At 39.5% G+C, this 20,845-nt stretch overlaps 1 long non-coding RNA gene across 1 annotated transcript in view; it reads right to left on the reverse strand.

The window, feature by feature from the left end:
• Window positions 1-20,845, reverse strand: part of LOC140705883 (uncharacterized) — a 60,070-nt gene that overhangs the window by 31,508 nt on the left and 7,717 nt on the right. The window lies entirely within an intron of this gene.

Consider the following 20,845-nt stretch of genomic DNA (forward strand, 5'->3'; position numbering starts at 1 on the left):
AGAAAATACAATGTATAGATACGTAAAAACAGATTCAGAATAAAATCTATGTGCTACCATGGCCAATTTCCAAAAATCATTAAAACATTTTTTAAAATAGAAAAGACTGTCATCATCATCACCACCACCACCACCACCATCATGGTCTTCATTTAATGATGAAGAGAATCTCCTAGAGCAGTGGTCCCCAACCTTGGGCCTCCAGATGTTCTTGGACTATAACCCCCAGAACATCTGGAGGCCCAAGGTTGGGGACCACTGTCCTAGAGAACATGTTTGGGGATGTAAGTTTCACAACCTATTCTCTGAATTTGTTCAGGCAAAGGAAAAGACCTCTGGATATTATTTTAGGTTCCAGGCAATACAGATGCACATAGGAGGGCATAAGAACCTGGTCTAAGGGTTAATAGCCATATTTTCAACTGGATCGAGGAATGAACTAGAAGGCACTGGAAAGAAAAAAAGAAGGAAAAAAAGGAAGGAAGAAAAAAAGAAAAATCAGTTGTCACTGAATAGATAATCCTCTCTGTGCTATTTTGAGCTGCTTTCTCCTGAGGTTGCCTAAAACAATTTAATGGTCATTACTAGTGAAACTTCTGCAAGTCTTGGCACTCCACAAATTATTTATTTATCTATAAATACTCCACCTTTCTTCTTGAAAAGGACCCAAGACAGCTTACAATACTTGAAAGGCAATATTTAAAGTTGAAAACAATGAGTATGCAATGGTGTTTAACATTATTAAAAGACAATATTTAAAACTAAGAACAACGAATATACAAATGTTAAGAAGAATAAAAAATGTCACTCTGAGAAATGAAAACCTGCAATGGAAAACATAAGTAGTACTAAAAATCCCATCAAAACATTAATACACAACAATCCATCTAAAAATCACACACAGATAGCTGGTTATTGATGGAAAGCCTGCCTGAAGAGAAGGGTCTTTGCCTGCTTGTGGAAGAACAGCAAAGATGGGGCTGTCTGGCCTCCTGTGGGAGGGAGTTCCAAAGTCTGGGAGCAGCAACAGGGAAGGCCCTCTCCTGTGGCCCATCAGACACACCTGTGAAGGTGACAGGACTGAGAGAAAGGCCTTTCTTGATGATGCTAACACCTAGGCTGGCTCATAGTGGGAGATATAGTCTTTGAGATACTTTGGACCCAGGTCATTTAGGGCTTTATTGGTTAAAACCAGCATTGTCAATTGTGTCCAAAAACTGACTGGCAGCCAGTAGAGCTGTTGTAACGGGAGTTATGTGGTCCCTGTAACCAGCCCCTGTCAGCAATCTGGCTGCTGCATTTTGCATCAGCTGAAGTTTCCGGACACTTTCCATCGGCAGTCGCACGTAGAGTATGTTACAGTAATCCAGCCAAGAAGTAACTAAGGTGTGTGTGACAGTGGCGAGATCAGATCTCTCCAGAAATGGATGTAGTTGGTACACTAGTTTTCATCATGCAAATACACTCCTGGCCACTGTTGAGACCTGGGCATCCAGGCTCAAGGATGAATCTAGGAGCACTCCCCTGAGTCTGCTGCCCAGGGAACCGTGTTCAAGAAACAGGAATGGGCTCTTGACAGGCTGACCACTGTTTTGCTATTGGGGATCCTTCTGGAACTCTGACCTTGTGTCTTCCAGCCTGATCAGTTGCATCTTAAAAATGTCTCCATCCTCTCTAGTGCTTTCCAAAAACTAAGTTTTGGGATGGCCCTTTCCCCACAAAAGAGCCCTGGACCGGATGGGTCTTCTTTGGGGAGGGGGGAAAAGAAACCACTGCTGGGAGACAAAAAAAAAACACCAACAACCCACATGTCCGAAATGAGTTGCATACTTACAAAGATCCTTGCAAAGCCTACAGATACTTTCTTTTCCTTCTGTTTTAGTATATAAGTGCAAGCATTCATGCCTAAAACAAGAAACATTAGAAATAAGTCATATATTAAGGTCTCTGCAGTGAACAATGGCATAAATCAGTTATTTCTCCAAACAAATATAGAGTGATTGAATCAACAGAACTTCAGTAAATCAACCCTTAAATAAATACCTCTATGTAGTGGGTGTGTTCTAGATGGAAGCATTTATTTATTTATTTATTTATTTATTTATTTATTTATTTATTTATTTATTTATTTATTTATTTTGCATACTGCCCAATTGGTGCAAAAGCATATTCTGGGTGGTTTGCAATCAACTAAAACAATAAATGTAAATAGAAACAAGAAAATAACAATCAACACATCAAGTGGTGGCAATATAAAATGAAATGAGGTATCAAATGGATTGAAGCATGGAGCCTTACCTTGATTTCCTTAATTACCCCCATCATACCACTTCTCTTTCCCTACTTGTTCTCCACACCCATTGAATGTCAATGGTGAATCTCCTTCAATACTGTTTCATTTATTTACTTATCTATTTATTCAGTTTGTATCCCATTCGCATTAGTGTCACAGCACTGGGTGGGTTATAACTCATAAAACAGAAAACAAAAACAAAAATAGAAATATTAAAAGAAATAGCAATAATAAACAACAAAAAACAGATGGTTCCAACTAATCCCAGAGCGGATGGAGAAAAAGAGGGGAGGGAAGAAGAGGAAGGGAAAGGAAAAAAAAGGGGGAGAGATGTTCAGCTAGGGTTGGTATGGAAAGCCTTCCTGAAAAGCAATGTCTTTAATTGCTTCCTAAAAGTCCAGAGGGAGGGGGCTAGGCAGAGCTCCTCCAGAAGCTGGTTTCATAAAGCTGGAACCACCGCAAAGAAGACCCTACCTCTTGTAGAGGATTTATGGACCTCCCTCAGGGTGGCCACTTGGGGGATCCTCAACTGGGATGATCTTGTGGGTCAGGCAGATGATATTGAGAGACACTCCAGCAAGTAAGATGGGCCCAAACGGTGGAGGATTTTGTATGTGAGTGTCAAAACTTTTTTTATTATTATTACACACTTTATTTAGTTTAAAACAGTATAGATAGTACATATAAAAAAGAAGGAAAGGGAAAACATAAAACGATAACTAAAAAAATAAAAAATAAAATAAAAATAAAATAATTAAGGTACAGGGTTAACCAGATACTATTATATTTGCTATATTTGCCTTTATCAATCTGTTTATCATTGGTATATATATAATTTCCTGTACATAGATCTCATCTTTCTTTATCTCTTTTATGAGTCATTTTGCATATTCTATATTTTATGTATTTGCCTGGAGCCACACAAAAATAATTCCCATTTCTCATTTTGTATCTGTTTTGTGTTTTGTTCTAATACATCTGAGAGTTTATCTATTTCTGCTAGGCCCATTATTTTTTCCATCAATTCTTCCTTTGTATTTGCGAAAGGATCTAGTGGTTGTTGTGGGTTTTTCAGGCTCTTTGGCCGTGTTCTGAAGGTTGTTCTTCCTGATGTTTCGCCAGTCTCTATGGTCGGCATCTTCAGAGGAGGGGCAAGATCTGTTCTCGATCATCCCAGAGTGCAGGACACACAACAATGGACTCAAGTTAATGAAGCCAGATTCAGCTGAATATCAGGAAAAACCTCCTGTTAGAGCAGTATGACATTGGAACCAGTTACCTCAACATTTGTTGAGTGCCCCAGCCAAAGATGGAGAAGCTCTATACAGTCAGCAAAAACAAGACCTGGAGCTGACTGCGGCTCTGATCAACAGCTTCTCATAGCAAAATTCAAGCTTAGACTGAAGAGAGTAGGAAAAACCACTGGGCCACTCAGGTATAATCTAAACCAAATCCCTTATGAATACAGAGTGGAAGTAAAGAACAGATTTAAGGAACTAGATTTGGTGGACAGAGTGCCTGAAGAACTTTGGATAGAGGCTCGTAACATTGTCCAGGAGGCAGCAACGGAAACCATCCCAAAGAAAAGGAAATGCAAGAAAGCAAAGTGGCTGTCCAACGAGGCCTTAGAAATAGCAGAGAGGAGAAGGGAAGCAAAATGCAAGGGAGATAGGGAAAGTTACAGAAAACTGAATGCAGACTTCCAGAGAATAGCAAGGAGAGACAAGAGGGCCTTCTTAAATGAACAATGCAAAGAAATAGAGGAAGATAACAGAAAAGGAAAGACCAGAGATCTGTTCAAGAAAATTGGAGATATTAGAGGAACATTTTGCGCAAAGATGAACATGATAAAAGACAAAAATGGGAGGGACCTAACAGAAGCAGAAGACGTCAAGAAGAGGTGGCAAGAATACACAGAGGAATTATATCAGAAAGATTTGGATATCCCGGACAACCCAGACAATGTAGTTGCTGACCTTGAGCCAGACATCCTGGAGAGCGAAGTCAAGTGGGCCTTAGAAAGCCTGGCTAACAACAAGGCGAGTGGAGGTGATGGCATTCCAATTGAACTATTTAAAATCTTGAAAGATGATGCTGTTAAGGTGCTACATTCAATATGCCAGCAAGTTTGGAAAACTCAACAGTGGCCAGAGGATTGGAAAAGATCAGTCTACATCCCAATCCCAAAGAAAGGCAGTGCCAAAGAATGCTCCAACTACCGCACAATTGCACTCATTTCACACGCTAGCAAGGTTATGCTCAAAATCCTCCAAGGTAGGCTTCAGCAGTATGTGGACCGAGAACTCCCAGAAGTACAAGCTGGATTCCGAAGAGGCAGAGGAACTCGAGACCAAATTGCTAACTTGTGCTGGATTATGGAGAAAGCCAGAGAGTTCCAGAAAAATATCTACTTCTGCTTCATTGACTATGCGAAAGCCTTTGACTGTGTGGACCACAGCAAACTATGGCAAGTTCTTAAAGAAATGGGAGTGCCTGACCACTTTATCTGTCTCCTGAGAAACCTATATGTGGGACAGGAAGCAACAGTTAGAACTGGATATGGAACAACTGAGTGGTTCAAAATTGGGAAAGGAGTACGGCAAGGCTGTATACTGTCCCCCAGCTTATTTAACTTGTATGCAGAATACATCATGTGGAAGGCTGGACTGGAAGAAGCCCAAGCCGGAATTAAGATTGCCGGAAGAAATATCAACAACCTCCGATATGCAGATGATACCACTCTGATGGCAGAAAGTGAGGAGGAATTGAAGAACCTTGTAATGAGAGTGAAAGAGGAGAGTGCAAAAAACGGTCTGAAACTCAACATCAAAAAAACTAAGATCATGGCCACTGGTCCCATCACCTCCTGGGAAATGGAAGGGGAAGATATGGAGGCAGTGTCAAATTTTATTTTCCTGGGCTCCATGATCACTGCAGATGGAGACAGCAGCCCCGAAATTAAAAGACGCCTTCTTCTTGGGAGGAAAGCGATGAGAAATCTTGACAGCATCTTGAAAAGCAGAGACATCACCTTGCCAACAAAAGTCCGAATAGTCAAAGCTATGGTTTTTCCTGTCGTGATGTATGGAAGTGAGAGCTGGACCATAAAGAAAGCTGACCGCTGAAGAATTGATGCCTTTGAATTGTGGTGCTGGAGGAAGCTCTTGAGAATCCCCTGGACTGCAAGGAGAACAAACCTATCAGTTCTAAAGGAAATCAACCCTGAGTGCTCACTGGAAGGACAGATCCTGAAGCTGAGGCTCCAGTACTTTGGCCATCTCATGAGAAGAAAAGAGTCCTTGGAAAAAAAACCCTGATGTTAGGAGGGTGTGACGGCAAGAGGAGAAGGGGACGACCGAGGATGAGATGGCTGGACAGTGTCTGCGAAGCAACCAACATGAAATTGACACAACTCCGGGAGGCAGTAGAAGACAGGAGGGCCTGGCGTGCTCTGGTCCATGGGGTCACGAAGAGTCGGACACGACTAAACGACTAAACACACACACCAGCACTGGAGGCATTCAAGAAAAATGTAGATAATCACCTGGCAGATATGCTTTGATTATATTCCTGCATTGAGCAGGGGGTTGGATTTGATGGCCTTGTAGGCACCTTCCAACTTCACTTTTCTATGATTTCTAAATGTAAAAGCATGTAACAGTCATTCGGGAAATATTGCACAAATATGTTACTAAGGAAGTTACTCCAAAGGGGGTATTTGTCCAGCTAGCAGTTATTTTGACATGTAGCTAAGTCAACCTACAGCTGTCTGGACAAGCCGACATCGCTTATCCATGGGAAAGCCAAAGTTCAGCGTCATAATGTTTTGTTTGATTTAGAAACACAAAGTGTATTTAGAGATGTCTATCATGTTTATGATATCTCCCAGAGATCATGCATCCTAAATTGACAATCACACCCCTAGAACCCAATGGATGATATAGAGCAGAAGATGGCATAAGCCCTTTGAAGAATCCCAGAAGGATGTATTTGGACTTCAGGATGGTTGGATTCTGCCCATTTCCCACAATATGGCTTAAAAGAATGATCATACCCCAAAGAAAGCAATACAGACAAAATGCTATGTGATAGGTTGTTCTTTGCAAGAGCTGCATTAAATTTCTGCTACGACTATACACACATCCCCCAGTTCAATCTGAAGGCCAACTTGAGGACACAGAACAGATACTGATTTGAATTGAAGCGATCTGTGCCTCATCCTATTCTAATTGGGCCTCAAATCCTCATCAATGTGTGTGTCTCCCATTGACTTAACGTGGAAAACTAAAATATAGTAACTTTTGTTGTTTTTGCAGTGCAGAATTTGAAATCTGGAGCATCCTTTCTTTAACTGTATCAGAGCACTGCACAATTTTAAATTTGTGATGTACTGTATATGAAATTTAGATTCCCAATCTGGTGTAGTGGATAGAGTGTTGGACTAGGACTCTGAAGAACAGGGTTTGAATCCACACTTAGCCACAGAAGGTCACTAGGGAATTGGAATAGGTAAAACCACTACTTAAATATCTCACTTGAAAGCCCTATTAGGGTCACTTGACAACACAGAACACCTACCACACAAATATGAAATATAAACAAATTATAAACAAATTAAAATGTGAAGATAATTACACTATTTTCAACCAGAAGTGGACTAATTATTCAATAGTATTAACTTTGCCATTTGCTCAGTCTCCTTTTGTACATATGGTGGTGCATTAATTGTATATGCATAAGTCAACTGAATTTTTCCACAGTCACAGAAACTTTGTCCTGTATCCAAGTAGCCTGATTTTACTAAAATATTCTTTGGACTTCTTATTTGCTTGGAAGTCTTTTATGTGTTTCATCTGGAGGCATGATAGACCTTAAAGGTGGGGGAGGGGACCTGATAAATTCAGGGGTTTACATAAAGAGCACCTTTAAAATGTTCTTTAAAAATAAAATGGAAAAGGGTTGAAACAATCTATGTCTCATTTGATTGGGCTTGTTCTTGTCAATTAATTTTGCTGAGAAACAGAATCTGATCATTCTGCTTCAATCAAAACCTCACAAAAATTGGTCCAAATCAGGCTCATTCAGTAAGTAATACATGGTTCGTCCAAATTCAATGCACAGCCCTACATTCTGCCAATAGAGGACAATATAAATATTACTCCTGACAGCTAGCATCTATGGCATGATTTCCTCTGAGGGGTTATCAGCACAAAGCAGCCCTTTGTACAGATATTGTATATTGCATTGCTGAGATATTTCCTTAGACTTTAACAATGTAAGAGAGTTATTGTTCTGAAAGAAAGATAAGGCAAAGCAATACAATTTAGGCCAGCTCAAATTTCCAGTCAGACAAGAAATGTGATGGCTTAAATCAGCAGGGTTTTGGCAGAGTTGTGTATATTTTTATAGCTAATAAAGGGCTTGAGAAGAAGAACAATGCTATTTTTTACAATGTCATGTGCACTCATTCATTCAGGTTTCAGAAATTAGCTTGATTTCTAAGCTGCCAATTGAGATGTATTACAGTACTTTTGGACAATTCACAAGCCTGGGCAGTTTTCCAGTGAGACACAGGAAGTGAAAATAAATCTGCTTAGTATCTGTAGGATTGAGATGTACACACAGTCCTTTAAATTAACTTATTTTTATCTTTCTTCATGTGAGACTTTCCATGCATTTTACCTTTTCTAAAATCTCCCATGAAAAAGTTTGATCATTGTAGCCCAAGAATTTCTCCATCCTTAAAAGAAGATGAAAAAAACAGTGATCTGTGTCTTCAAAAATGCAATACCCTGAAAATGTTATTAGCATATTTTCAAAGCCTTTAGTTGTTTAGGATAATACATAGTGAAAGTACTGTTTGTAGCATAATTATTTCAGAGATTGCATAGCAAGAATCAGCAAATTAAAACCCGGAAGGGATCGGAAAGAAATATTCAAGCAGGCTTCCCTTGTAAATTCTGTGCTCCACATCATATGCTCTTTAAATATGAACAAAGAACTAAAAATAATTGGTAGCTAAAAAGCGTGCCGCTTATGTACCACCCCAAAGCACTTACAGCACTTTCGGGGCAATTTACAATTTAATCACATAGGCTACACATTGCTCTCTTCCCCCCACCCGCTCCAGCAAGTTGGGTACTCAATTTACCAACTTCAGAAGGGTGAAAGGCTGACTGATCCTCAAGCCTGCTACCTAGGATTGAACCCAGGTTGTGAGCAGAGTTTTGATTGCAGTACTGCAGCTAAACCACTGTGCCATAAGGTTAATGCATCTTGTAACCGTTCTGTAAGTGGAGCAGTATCTACTTGCTGTTGCTGTTAACTGATTTCTACCCTGCTTTTCCAGTTTCCCAGTTTTACTAGTGGAAAACTGAAGGCATATCACAATAGTCATCAAACATTTACTCTGGAGGTTTTACATAAGTATTGATATCCAGCAATAGATTCAAGAAGTCTATTCCGTTTGGGGATACTCAGTGTGGTGTAGTGCAGAGTGACAGATTGGACTAGAACTCAGGAGACTTGGATTCAATTCCCTGCTCAGCCATGGAAACTCTCTTGTGGTGGGTGGATGGGAAAGAATCTCGTATTTTCTGAAAGACCTATTAGGGTTGCTGGAAGTCAGTTCCAACTTGACAGCATGTAATTCATAACATCCCAATTGGGACTAACAAAAGGAAGGAATAAGTTTTTAAAAATCATCACAATATAAGGTAGAGTAAATCGTTGTGTTTCAACACCCTTCCTAAAAGAAGCAAGCATTAAAGCTGATCCCAATTCTAACAGGAGTGCCTTCCAGCTATAGCTAGTTAAGGTAGCTACTACTGGAATACACTCTACCTTATGCATCTTCTCTCCGCATGTTCTGTTATTCAAATACCTGCTACTGATTGTTAACCCTATCAAGAGGAGTTCATCTGATTCATGCAGACACAACAGAAGAAGACTTACTGTATGGTAACTGTATTAGTATTGAAAGATGAATTCTGTTTCCAAACAACTGAAGTCACCCAGGGAATCTTTAATAAACATCTTTTTTTAAGCGATACCTGAATGACTGTACTAAAAAATGTATACTGTTCTGACCTCCAGCCTGCACTGGAACATTTTAACTCCACATTATACAGTGGGCCATCGACTTACAGACGACTTGATTTACAGACTTTTCGAGTTACAGACTTCTCTGGCTGCAAAATTTAGGTTTGACTTGCAGCCGGAGAATCGGCCTACAGACCAGAAAAAAACCAAAATGGGATAAAAATGGAACAAAAACGGCCGGTTACGGATTAATCGGTTTTCAATGCATTGTAGGTCATTGAAAAGGCACTAATGAGTTTTGATATTAATTATATCTCTCCCTAATTTAAATCTAAGTTAAATAATAAGTGCTATATTAGGCTGAGCTTAGAAGAAAAGAGTATTATGTTTATGACAGGCCAGAGATTTGTGACGCAGCTGCCATGTATTGATAATGCAAGGGTCAGCCTATCAAAACTCTTTGTTTAATAGTTGAGTCCGACTCTTCATGACCCCATGGACCACAGCACGCCAGGCCCTCCTGTCTTCCACTGCCTCCCAGAGTTTGGTCCAATTCATGTTGGTAGCTTCGATGATACTGTCCAACCATCTCGTCCTTTATCGTCCCCTTCTCCTCTTGCCCTCACACTTTTCCCAACACCAGGGTCTTTTCCAGGGAGTCTTCTCTTCTCATGAGATGGCCAAAGGATTGGAGCCTCAGCTTCAGGATCTGTCTTTCCAGTGAGCACTCAGGGTTGATTTCCTTCAGAATGGATAGGTTTGTTCTCCTTACAGTCCAGGGGACTCTCAAGAGTCCCCTCCAGCACCACAATTCAAAAGCATCAATTCTTTGGTGGTCATCCTTCTTTATGATTCAGCCCCCACCTCCATACATCAGTACTGGAAAAACCATAGCTTTGGCTATGCAGACCTTTGTCGGCAAGGTGATTTCTCTGTTTTTTGAGATGCTGTCTCGGTTTGTCATTGCTTTCCTCCCAAGAAGGAGGCGTCTTTTAATTTCGTGGCTACTGTCACCATCTGCAGTGATCATGGAGCCCAGGAAAGTAAAATCTGTCACTGTTTCCATCTCTTCCCCTTCTATTTGCCAGGAGGTGATGGGACCAGTGGCTGTGATCTTAGTTTTCTTGATGCTAAGCTTCAGATCATTTTTTGCGCTCTCCTCTTTCACCCTCATTAAGAGATTCTTTAAGTCCTCCCTACTTTCTGCCATCAGAGTGGTATCATCTGCATATCTGAGGTTGTTCATATTTTTTCTGGCAATGTTAATTCAGGATTGGGATTCAGCCAGTCCAGCCTTTTGCATGATGTATTCTGCATATAAGTTAAATAAGCAGGGGGACAATATACATCCTTGTCGTACTCCTTTCCCAATTTTGAACCAATTAGTTGTTCCATATCCAGTTCTAACTGTTGCTTCCTGTCCCACATATATATTTCTCAGGAGATAGATAAGGTGGTCAGGCACTCCCATTTCTTTAAGAACTTGCCATACTGCTGTAGCCTACCTTGTAGGATTTTGAGCATAACCTTGCTAGCGTGTGAAATGAGTGCAATTGTACAGTAGTTGGAGCATTCTTTGGAACTGCCTTTCTTTGGGATTGGGATATAGACTGATCTTTTCCAGTACTCTGGCCACTGCTGAGTTAAACTTGCTGGCATATTGAGTGTAGCACCTTAACAGTGTCATATTTTAAGATTTTAAATAGTTCAACTGGAATGCCATCACCTCTACTGGCTTTGTTGTTAGCCATGCTTTCTAAGGCTCAATTGACTTTGTTCTGCAGGATGTCTGGCTCAAGGTCAGAAACCACACAATTCTGGGTTGTCCGGGACATCCAGATCTCTCTAGTATAATTCCTCTGTGTATTTTTGCCACCTGTTCTTGATGTCATCTGCTTCTGTGAGGTCCCTACCATTTTTGTCCTTTATCACGTCCATCTTTGCACGAAATATTCCTTTAATAATCTCCAATTTTCTTTAAGAAATATCTAGTTTTTCCCTTTCTATTCTTTTCCTCAATTTCTTTGCACTGTTCATTTAAGAAGACTCTCTTGTCTCTCCTCGCTATTCTTTGGAAGTCTGCATTCAATTTTCTGTAACTTTCCCTATCTCCCTTGCATTTTGTTTCCCTTCTCTTCTCTGCTATTTTTTTAACTTTTTTTTATTATATAAATCCATCCATATTGGTTTAACATTGTGTCACCAGGGTACAGCTTATAATCATTTGTAAAACAACTACTACACACATTATACTCCTAATCTATACAACATCCTTCTAACCATTGATAGAATAAGTCCCATGTTTGGTAATATTTTGTATCTTCTTTTCCTTTGATTTTCAGTGTTAGTCTGTCCATTTCGGCGCAGTCCAATGTCTTTTTAATTATTTCTTGATCCGTAGGTGTTCCTTCATTTTTCCAGTACTGTGCATAAATAATCCTCGCCGCTGTTAGAATATGCAGTATTAAATATACATTTTGTCTATCAACACTTTCTGGTATTATACCTAACAGAAAGAGCTCTGGCCTAAAATCTACATGTTTTTTGATTATTTTAACAAGCCATGTATGTATTTTGTACCAAAATTTTTTTGCTTTATCACAAGTCCACCAGAGGTGATAATAGGTTCCAGTTTTTTTATGACATTTCCAACATTTACTTGACCTGTTAGAGTACATCTTAGCTAATCTATCAGAAGGTAAATGCCATCTATAAAACATTTTATATAGATTCTCTTTATAAGATGTTGCCATTGTCATCTTATAGTTTCTAGACCACAGCCCTTGCCATTTTTCTAAGTCAATATTGTACCCAAAAATTTTTGCCCATTCTCTGCTATTTGTAAGGCCTCGTTGGGCAGCCTCTTTGCTATCTTGCATTTCCTTTTCTTTGGGATGGGTTCTGTTGCTGTCTCCTACAATGTTACAACCCTCCACCCATAGTTCTTCAGGCACTCTGTCCACCAAATCTAGTTCCTTAAATCTGTTCTTCACTCCCTACTTTACCATTCCAGTCCCTTATAATGACAAGAACATATTTCTTTGGTGTCAGTTCTAGAAGGTGTTGTAAGTCTTCATATAATTGGTCAATTTCAGCCTCTTCAGTTGGTGCATAAACTTGGATTACTGTGATATTGAAAAGTCTGCCTTGGATTCTGACAGAGGTGCTGCGTTACCAGACTACGCCAGGGGCGTAATGGTGAAGTGAACTGCCCAGAGATTAAACCAAACAGACACTGTTGTGGTGTTGAAAATATTATTTACATTAAAGTCCATATATACAGGGGTAAATACAGCTTCTCTTGGTCTTTATACAGTCCTGGTCATTCACAGTAGTTCTTCAGTTAGCAATGGTAAATTACAGTTTTCAGTAACCAAAGATTGTTACCAATGTAAATAGTCCAGCATCCACGAAGTCTTCTCCTCTCACCACGGAGATAGTCTTCTCCCAGGATCTTCTCCTTGCAATATGGCAAGTCTTCATCCAACGATGCAGAATATACAGTTCTCAGCAACACAATCACCAGCAACACAACAGTACAACCACCCAAACTATCCAACAGCCCAACTACCCAAACTACCCAACAATTTGTCTCTGCAAGCTTGGCTAGTTTTATTCTTGGTTTCTCCAATCAAATTGGTTGTCCCACAGCTGCCTCAATTAACTCAGCTGTGCTCCTTTGTTACATGTTGCTTACTAAATCTGATCCTGTAACAACTTATACACTGAATTGCAATGAACAATTCCTCAGGTTGACTTTGCGACCTGTCAATCTCCTCCAATTGTTTATAGCAATTCTGTTACATACATTGTACATTGCCTTGAACATATACAGAGTTCTTTTTTTACATTCACATACATATTTTATATCATTCCCAACATTTCACATGCTTTGTTATGTTTAGTTGGCCCCAATACTTTTGTTAAACAATCAGCTTTGTTATTTTCTGTTCCACAGTATACCAGTTCAATTAAACTATTTTCTATACTTTGCTTTACATTTTGGTACCTGATATCTGTGTGTTTAGATCTGCTTTTTACATTTGGTGAGTTTGCCATTTGTATGGCAGCTTGATTATCTTCAAAAACCTTTATTTGTGATTTTATATTCACACCCAGATCTTGTGCCAATTGTTTATAGAATACTAGATCTGTACACAATTCAGATAATGCTGCATACTCAGATTCGGCAGAAGACAACGATATAAATTTCTGTCTAGCTGTCTTCCAGCTTATCAAACTTTCTCCCAAATGCACAGTCATGCCTGGTGTTGATCGTCTGGTCGTTAAATCACTACCATAATTAGCATCGGCATAGGCAGTAACAGACAGTTCTCCCACTGGTTCTAAATTTAGCCTTTTATTTTGTGCCTCTTTTAAATACCTAAGTACTCTTTTTGCTGATTGCATGTGCCTTTCATTCGGCTTACTCACGTTCCTAGATAGCAGGTTTACAGCTATAGAGATGTCTGGCCTTGACCATCTGCTCAAATATAGTAAGCTGCCTACCAGTGCTCTATATACATCAATATCACAATCTGGGCCACTAATATCTTCTTTCTCGAACTCTATGTTCATTGGAGTTGCTGCACCTTTACAATCCTCCATCTTATACTGTTTTAGGAGTTTTAATATTTTGCTCTTTTGGGCTATTTTAAATCCTTTCTTACTTCTTTCTATTTCTACTCCTAAGTAGTTACTTATTTCTCCTAAATCTCTCAATTTGTAATGTTTCTTTAACATTTGGATTATTTCTTCAGCCCCTTTCTCATCTTTGGTGAATATGGCTAGATCATCCACAAATACTAATATTATAGCTTGTGTTCTCACATTTATGAATAAACAAGGGTCAGCCTTTCCTTGCACAAAACCATTATCTTTTAAAGTTTTAGTTAAATGTTGGTTCCATTCATGGCCACTTTGTCTGAGACCATATAGACTTTTTTTCAATATCCAGCATTTACCTTCACTTTCAATTCCTGGTGGAATTTCCATATAAATTATGTGTTTCAGGTCAGCATATAAATAGGCTGTTTCTATATCAACATGCCTGGTCATGAGATTATGCTTGGCTGCATAGGTTAAAGCAAATCTCAATGTCTCTGGTCTTAGAGCCGGTGCAAAAACTTGATCATAGTCGTTTGAAGTTTGTGCATATCCTTTTGCCACTAACCTTGCTCTATACCTCACATTACCATCGGCATCCACCTTCCTTTTAAATACCCATCTGGAACCAATTACTTTTGATTTTTCAGGCAGTTTCACCTCCTCATAAACTTTCAGTTGTTTTAATGAATTTAACTCCTTCTCCATTGCCTCTTTCCATTTTATTTGTTCTTTCTCAGGCATATCACATATGTCATCCTATGTCTCTGGTTCAGCCACATTGAGACAGTAATAGGTCTCAGGCTTGTACCTGTCTGGAGTTTTTCTCTCTCTGCTAGACCTCCTAGGTAATTCTCTGTCCTCCTCTAGAGTTTCCCTCCTTTCTGAGTTGGATGGAATTTCTTTATCTGATTGCATTTCCTCAGGTTCTACCTCTCCTTTAATTTCTTGCTCTGTTTGTGAGTCACTTTTATCTGCACTATCTTCACTACTTTCATTCCTTTCATGCAATTTAATTATTGTTTCTGGGGGTTTACATATTTTGTCCCAGTTACTGTGCTCATTAAAAGAAGCACTGCTACTTATTACAAGTTTGTTGGTATTTGGCAACCCAAACCTAAATGCTCTCCTATTTTGTTGATATCCAAGGAAATACATCAACCTGGCTTTCTTCTCTCCCTTTCTCCTTATTTCTTTTGGGATGTGAACCCATGCAGGAGATCCAAATACGTGTAAAAATTTTAAATTTGGTTTTCTCCCAGTCCAAACTGTGTAGGGTATGTTGTTTATTCCACTGTGCCAAAGAATATTAATATAAAAATTCGCACAAAGTGTAGCTTCACCCCAATATTTCTCTGATAGATTACTCCCCCTAATCATTGCCTCAGCCATGTTCTGCAGAGTTTGGCCTCTTCTTTCAATAAAGGCATTCTGAGTAGGTGTATAGGGAGCGGCTCTCCTGTGAGTAATGCCATTTTTCTTTAATATTGCTTGAAATTTGGCATTTGTAAACTCTGTTCCATTGTCAGTTTGTACCACCTTAACCTTTTTCCCTGTTTTACGCTCTACAAATTTGAGCCATTTTTCAAACTCTACATGTACTGCACTTTTATCTTTCATAAGATAACAGTATCCAAACCTGGACTTTTGGTCTTGGATAGAGAGAATGTATCTAGCTCCTCCTAATGATGCACTTTTGGGTCCAATTACATCAATTGACACTAAATCTAATATATTTTTCACTTGTACATCACTATGTTTCATTATAGGAGCTTTCTTACTCTTGGCTAATTGGCATGCTTGACAATTCACATATTCATTACATTGTTTTAGATTAACTCCTACTGAGTTTTCAATTGTTTTTCTAAGTGTTTTGTAGTTTGCATGTCCAAGTCTTTGATGCCATAAATGAATACAATCTTTGTGTATACATTTGTTCTCATAGACATTGTTAGCCTTAGTACAGTTTAGTCTATATAAATTATTTCTAGCATAGCAATTCAATTTTTCATTGTTCTTGCTAGTTATTATACATTTACTCTCATAGAAAGTGCTAACAAACCCATTCTTTGCTAATGAACTCACAGAAAGTAAATTATGCTTCAAATTTGGAACATGTAAAACATCTATTGGTCTAGCAATATAAGGTAATTTCACTTTACCTTTTCCCAGTACCTTAGCACTAACACCATTTGCTAAGCATACTTGTTGGTTGGATACAGGTTGGTAGTTAAATATTAGCTGTTTGCTCTTACACATGCTGGCAGTTGCTCCTGAGTCGACAATCCACTCTTCACCCTGTTCAGAGTTATAAATTTCCTCAGTCAGGCTTAGTGTTTCTCTCTTGCGTCTGGTTTGTTTTTCTTTTCCTTTCTTAAATTTACAGTCTTTCATCAAATGTTTTCTTGAGCCACAGGAAAAACAGCGTTTTCCAGAATGAATGCTTGCAGCTGTGTCCCCCTCCTCCTCACTTTCTTTCAGCTTATCACATTGATTAGTGAGTTTGGAGTCTCGGAGCTGTTTGTTATCTTTTCTCTTTTGTTCCTCTTCCAACAGTTTGCTCGTTATATTAATTACTGTTAGCTCTGCTTGAGGAAGAATTTCTAAATTGGTCACCAGCTGATCATATGACTCATCTAATGAAGACAGAATAATAAATGCTTCTTGTATTTCTGTAAATGTGATGTTCTTTTCCCGTAAGTCCATCAACATTGACTTCATTGCCTCTAAATGTTGAAGCATACACCCTCCAGCTTTCAGTCTAGTTCGAAAAAGTTTCCTGGCAATTTGAATCTGGCTTCCAACGTTATCTCTTACGAAGAGTCTCCTTAAATCCTCCCATGCCTTCTTTGCTGAGTTTTGGCCTCTCAGGTGGATAAGAAGACGGTCTTCTAGAGTTAACCCAATAATAGCCAGAGCTTTAACATTTAGTGCTCTTTTTTCTTCATCTAGGACTGCTGGGGGATTTTCTACAATGTCCCATAATGCTTCCTTTTGCAATAGCAACTGAACCTTCTGCTGCCAAGTTGCATAATTTTCCCCATTCAACTTTTTTATGCACAGTCCAGCCATAGACATTTCGTTGGCCATTTTCACCACAGACTGTAGCCCACACTACTTGGCTCTCTCTGTTCAGCAGTTTCTTCAATAACTTCTTAAATTTATACCTGGATGCAGTCTGGTGCGCTGTCTGGGCCCATAACCAATTGACAGAGGTGCTGCGTTACCAGACTACGCCAGGGGCGTAATGGTGAAGTGAACTGCCCAGAGATTAAACCAAACAGACACTGTTGTGGTGTTGAAAATATTATTTACATTAAAGTCCATATATACAGGGGTAAATACAGCTTCTCTTGGTCTTTATACAGTCCTGGTCATTCACAGTAGTTCTTCAGTTAGCAATGGTAAATTACAGTTTTCAGTAACCAAAGATTGTTACCAATGTAAATAGTCCAGCATCCACGAAGTCTTCTCCTCTCACCACGGAGATAGTCTTCTCCCAGGATCTTCTCCTTGCAATATGGCAAGTCTTCATCCAACGATGCAGAATATACAGTTCTCAGCAACACAATCACCAGCAACACAACAGTACAACCACCCAAACTATCCAACAGCCCAACTACCCAAACTACCCAACAATTTGTCTCTGCAAGCTTGGCTAGTTTTATTCTTGGTTTCTCCAATCAAATTGGTTGTCCCACAGCTGCCTCAATTAACTCAGCTGTGCTCCTTTGTTACATGTTGCTTACTAAATCTGATCCTGTAACAACTTATACACTGAATTGCAATGAACAATTCCTCAGGTTGACTTTGCGACCTGTCAGATTCATATTGAAATCATTCTATCATTTTTGAGATTGTATCCCAGTACAGCTTTTCCCACTCTTTCGTTGACTATGAGGGCTACTCCATTTCTTCTATGGGATTCTTGCCCATAATAGTATATATGAGAATTGTCTGAATTGAATTCACCCATTCCCGTCTATTTTAGTTGACTGATGCCCAGGCTGTCAATGTTTATTCTTGCCATCTCCTGTTTGACCACATCCAGCTTCCCAAGGTTCATAGAGCTTACATTCCAGGTTCCTATGTAATATTTTTCTTTGCAGCATCAGACTTTCCTTTCACTTCCAGGTGTGTATGCAGCTGAGCGTCCTTTCGGCTTTGGCTCAACCACTTCATTAGCTGTGGAGCTACTTGTACTTGTCCTCTGTTCTTCCTCAGTAGCATGTTGGACGCCTTCTGACCTGAGGGGCTCATCTTCCAGTGTCATATCTTTTACCTTTTTGTTTCTGTCCATGGAGTTTTCTTGGCAAAGATGCTGGAGTGGCTTGCCAGTTCCTGCTCCAGGTGGATTGTGTTTAGTCGGAACTCTCCACTATGACCTGTCCGTCTTGGGTGTCCCTGCACGGCATAGCCCATAGCTTCTCTGAATTACTCAAGCCCCTTCACCACGACAAGGCAGCAATCCATGAAGAGGTTATCAAAACTACATAGTAATTAAGGGACATTTCACTGGAACATGTTTTATATTGATGAACATGTTGATACTGTCTCATCTTCTAAACCAAATTTCATCAAAATATGAATCAGATTTAAATGAGGGACTGAAGATTTCAGTGCTGAAGGACATATTGTCACAGCCCTGAGATGTTTGGGTATATGTATTCTCCCTTAGAAACTACACACTTGTGTTCAAAGGTGTACTTTTGCCACATGGAAACACAGTTGTGACCTGAAGAGCCTTGTGTCAAGATGCCCTCTCCCCATGTACTGGATATTGGTTTTTTTTGGATTGTCTCCTTTTGTCATTTTGCTGTTTTGGAGTATGTGAGATGTAAGGTCACCTTCCAAGTGCATTAGAAGGTCAGAACATGCACACTGCCCTTATCACGCTCTTCCATGCACTCAATAAAATGTGTGGGCAACAGGTTCACAGCAGCAGGATCCATCGTTGCCGTGTGCTAGTTTATTGCTGTATCTGAAAAAGGCCTAAACATGTAGGAATGTACTTGTTTAAACTTCAGATGAAGGGAATGGTAAAGCCCATATGAATAATCTATACCTATGAAACTTTCCAAAGAGTAGCGACAGGTTGAAATTGACTTGACAGCAAGGAAAAAAAAAACCCTACCAATGCCTGCTTTTTTGACAAGGATGGAGCCTGCCATTTTAGGTGTGCTGTGTAAGTCTTTCTGAAAAGGGCTTAAATTACTGACAGTTCACAGGTTAATGAGTATAGGATACAGGCATAATCTGGCTCTTGCAGCACTCACAACTACAAGACTGGGTTAAAGAATGTCTTTAAAGTAATCAGACACAGAGATCCTACAGCACACCTTTAACCTGTGATTTAAAGGATGTTGCACCATCTCCACATTGTGATGGTGCTGTATTATTTTTTCAAAGAAGGAAACTATTTGGATGTCAGATAAATCAACAAGATTTTCTAGGTACAATAGGACAGAGCAGGTCAAAGGATGCTTTCTGACCCCAGGAAAGGCACTGCATTAGCCTTGCTCACTTATCTCAAAGAACGCTGCCGCTGCTGTTGATGTTGCTGCAGATGCTCTTGCCTTATAGTGCATTATCCCCAGCTTGAATAGCATCAGTGGTCATTGAAAGGCTAAACAAAACCCAGTGTTTAAACTGTCCTGACTGAGGGTAAAAAATATATATTAAACAGCATTAAATGTCCATGAATCCATGCTTAAATATTCTTGAGAATGTATTCAAATAATACCTCTGTCAAGTTGTATACAGTAGTACATTGACTTACAAACGTCTCCACTTGCGAGCGTTTCGAGTTATGAACAGCTCCGTTCGCAAAATGCTGCTTCGACTTGCAAATGAAAAAAACATTTCCTGCCCTTTTTTTGATCTAAGTTCATCTTAGGTCAAAAGAAGAAAAAATTCTCCCCCTAGTGGAAGAGTATGGATTAACCGGCTTTGCATTAGTTCCTATGGGAACTAATGCCTCTACGTATGAACAGCACCTCGACATACGAATGAAGAACAGCCCGAATGGATTAAATGGTTTTCATTGCATCCCTATGGGAAATTTTGCCTCTACTTACGAACTTTTCAACGTACAAACACCGTTCCAATACGGATTAAGTTCATAAGTCGAGGTGCCACTGTACCTTGTTTTATCTTAGCATAAGACTGCTAGGAAGTGGAATGCAGCAGTGATACTACCAAGAAAGAATACATCAAATTTCCTGAACCAAGGCCCTATTCTTAAATGAGGCCAGATTAAGCAAGGCAGGCTCAGGCCAGGCCAGGCTGAGCTGGTCAGGATCTTGGACAATTCACAGTGGAAATTCTGACTGGAATTTCACCTTAACCAAGCAGTTGTCTCTGAACAACACACACAGGCTTTCTGAGACCCAGGGTCTGCAGGTAATCCTATTCTGAGCCGTTTAAAAAACAATCAAAACCAACAATTATTATTATTATTATTTATTTAATTTATATCCCGCCTATCTAGTTGCGGTGGACTACCCAAACTACTTTTGAACATCAGTCACTGGCTCTATCCACAGACATTACAGATAAAACTCACAAATTTTTTGGCATAGGAGGAAAGAAAAAGATGATTCAAAAATTATCATGGCAACAGAAAGGAGGCAGTTGCCCCTCAGGGATTTAAAGCCTATACTTTCCAGTCCACACCACTGCTTAACAAAGTATCAGATGGGAGCCATCTGAGATACAGATACCTCAGATTTCAGAGATCATGTATGAAAGAATCTAAAGCTAATTTCTACAAACTGCTACTACATTCAACAAATATTTATGCAACTATCAGTTCTCTGCCATTCTGAACAAAATAAGAGTTAAGGCGGGAAAGGATGTATTAGTACATCTGTATTAGAACAGAAACACACCTCATCCTTATTCAGA

This window comes from Pogona vitticeps, chromosome 1 (genome assembly GCF_051106095.1).
Source record: "Pogona vitticeps strain Pit_001003342236 chromosome 1, PviZW2.1, whole genome shotgun sequence".
NCBI lineage: Eukaryota > Metazoa > Chordata > Lepidosauria > Squamata > Agamidae > Pogona > Pogona vitticeps.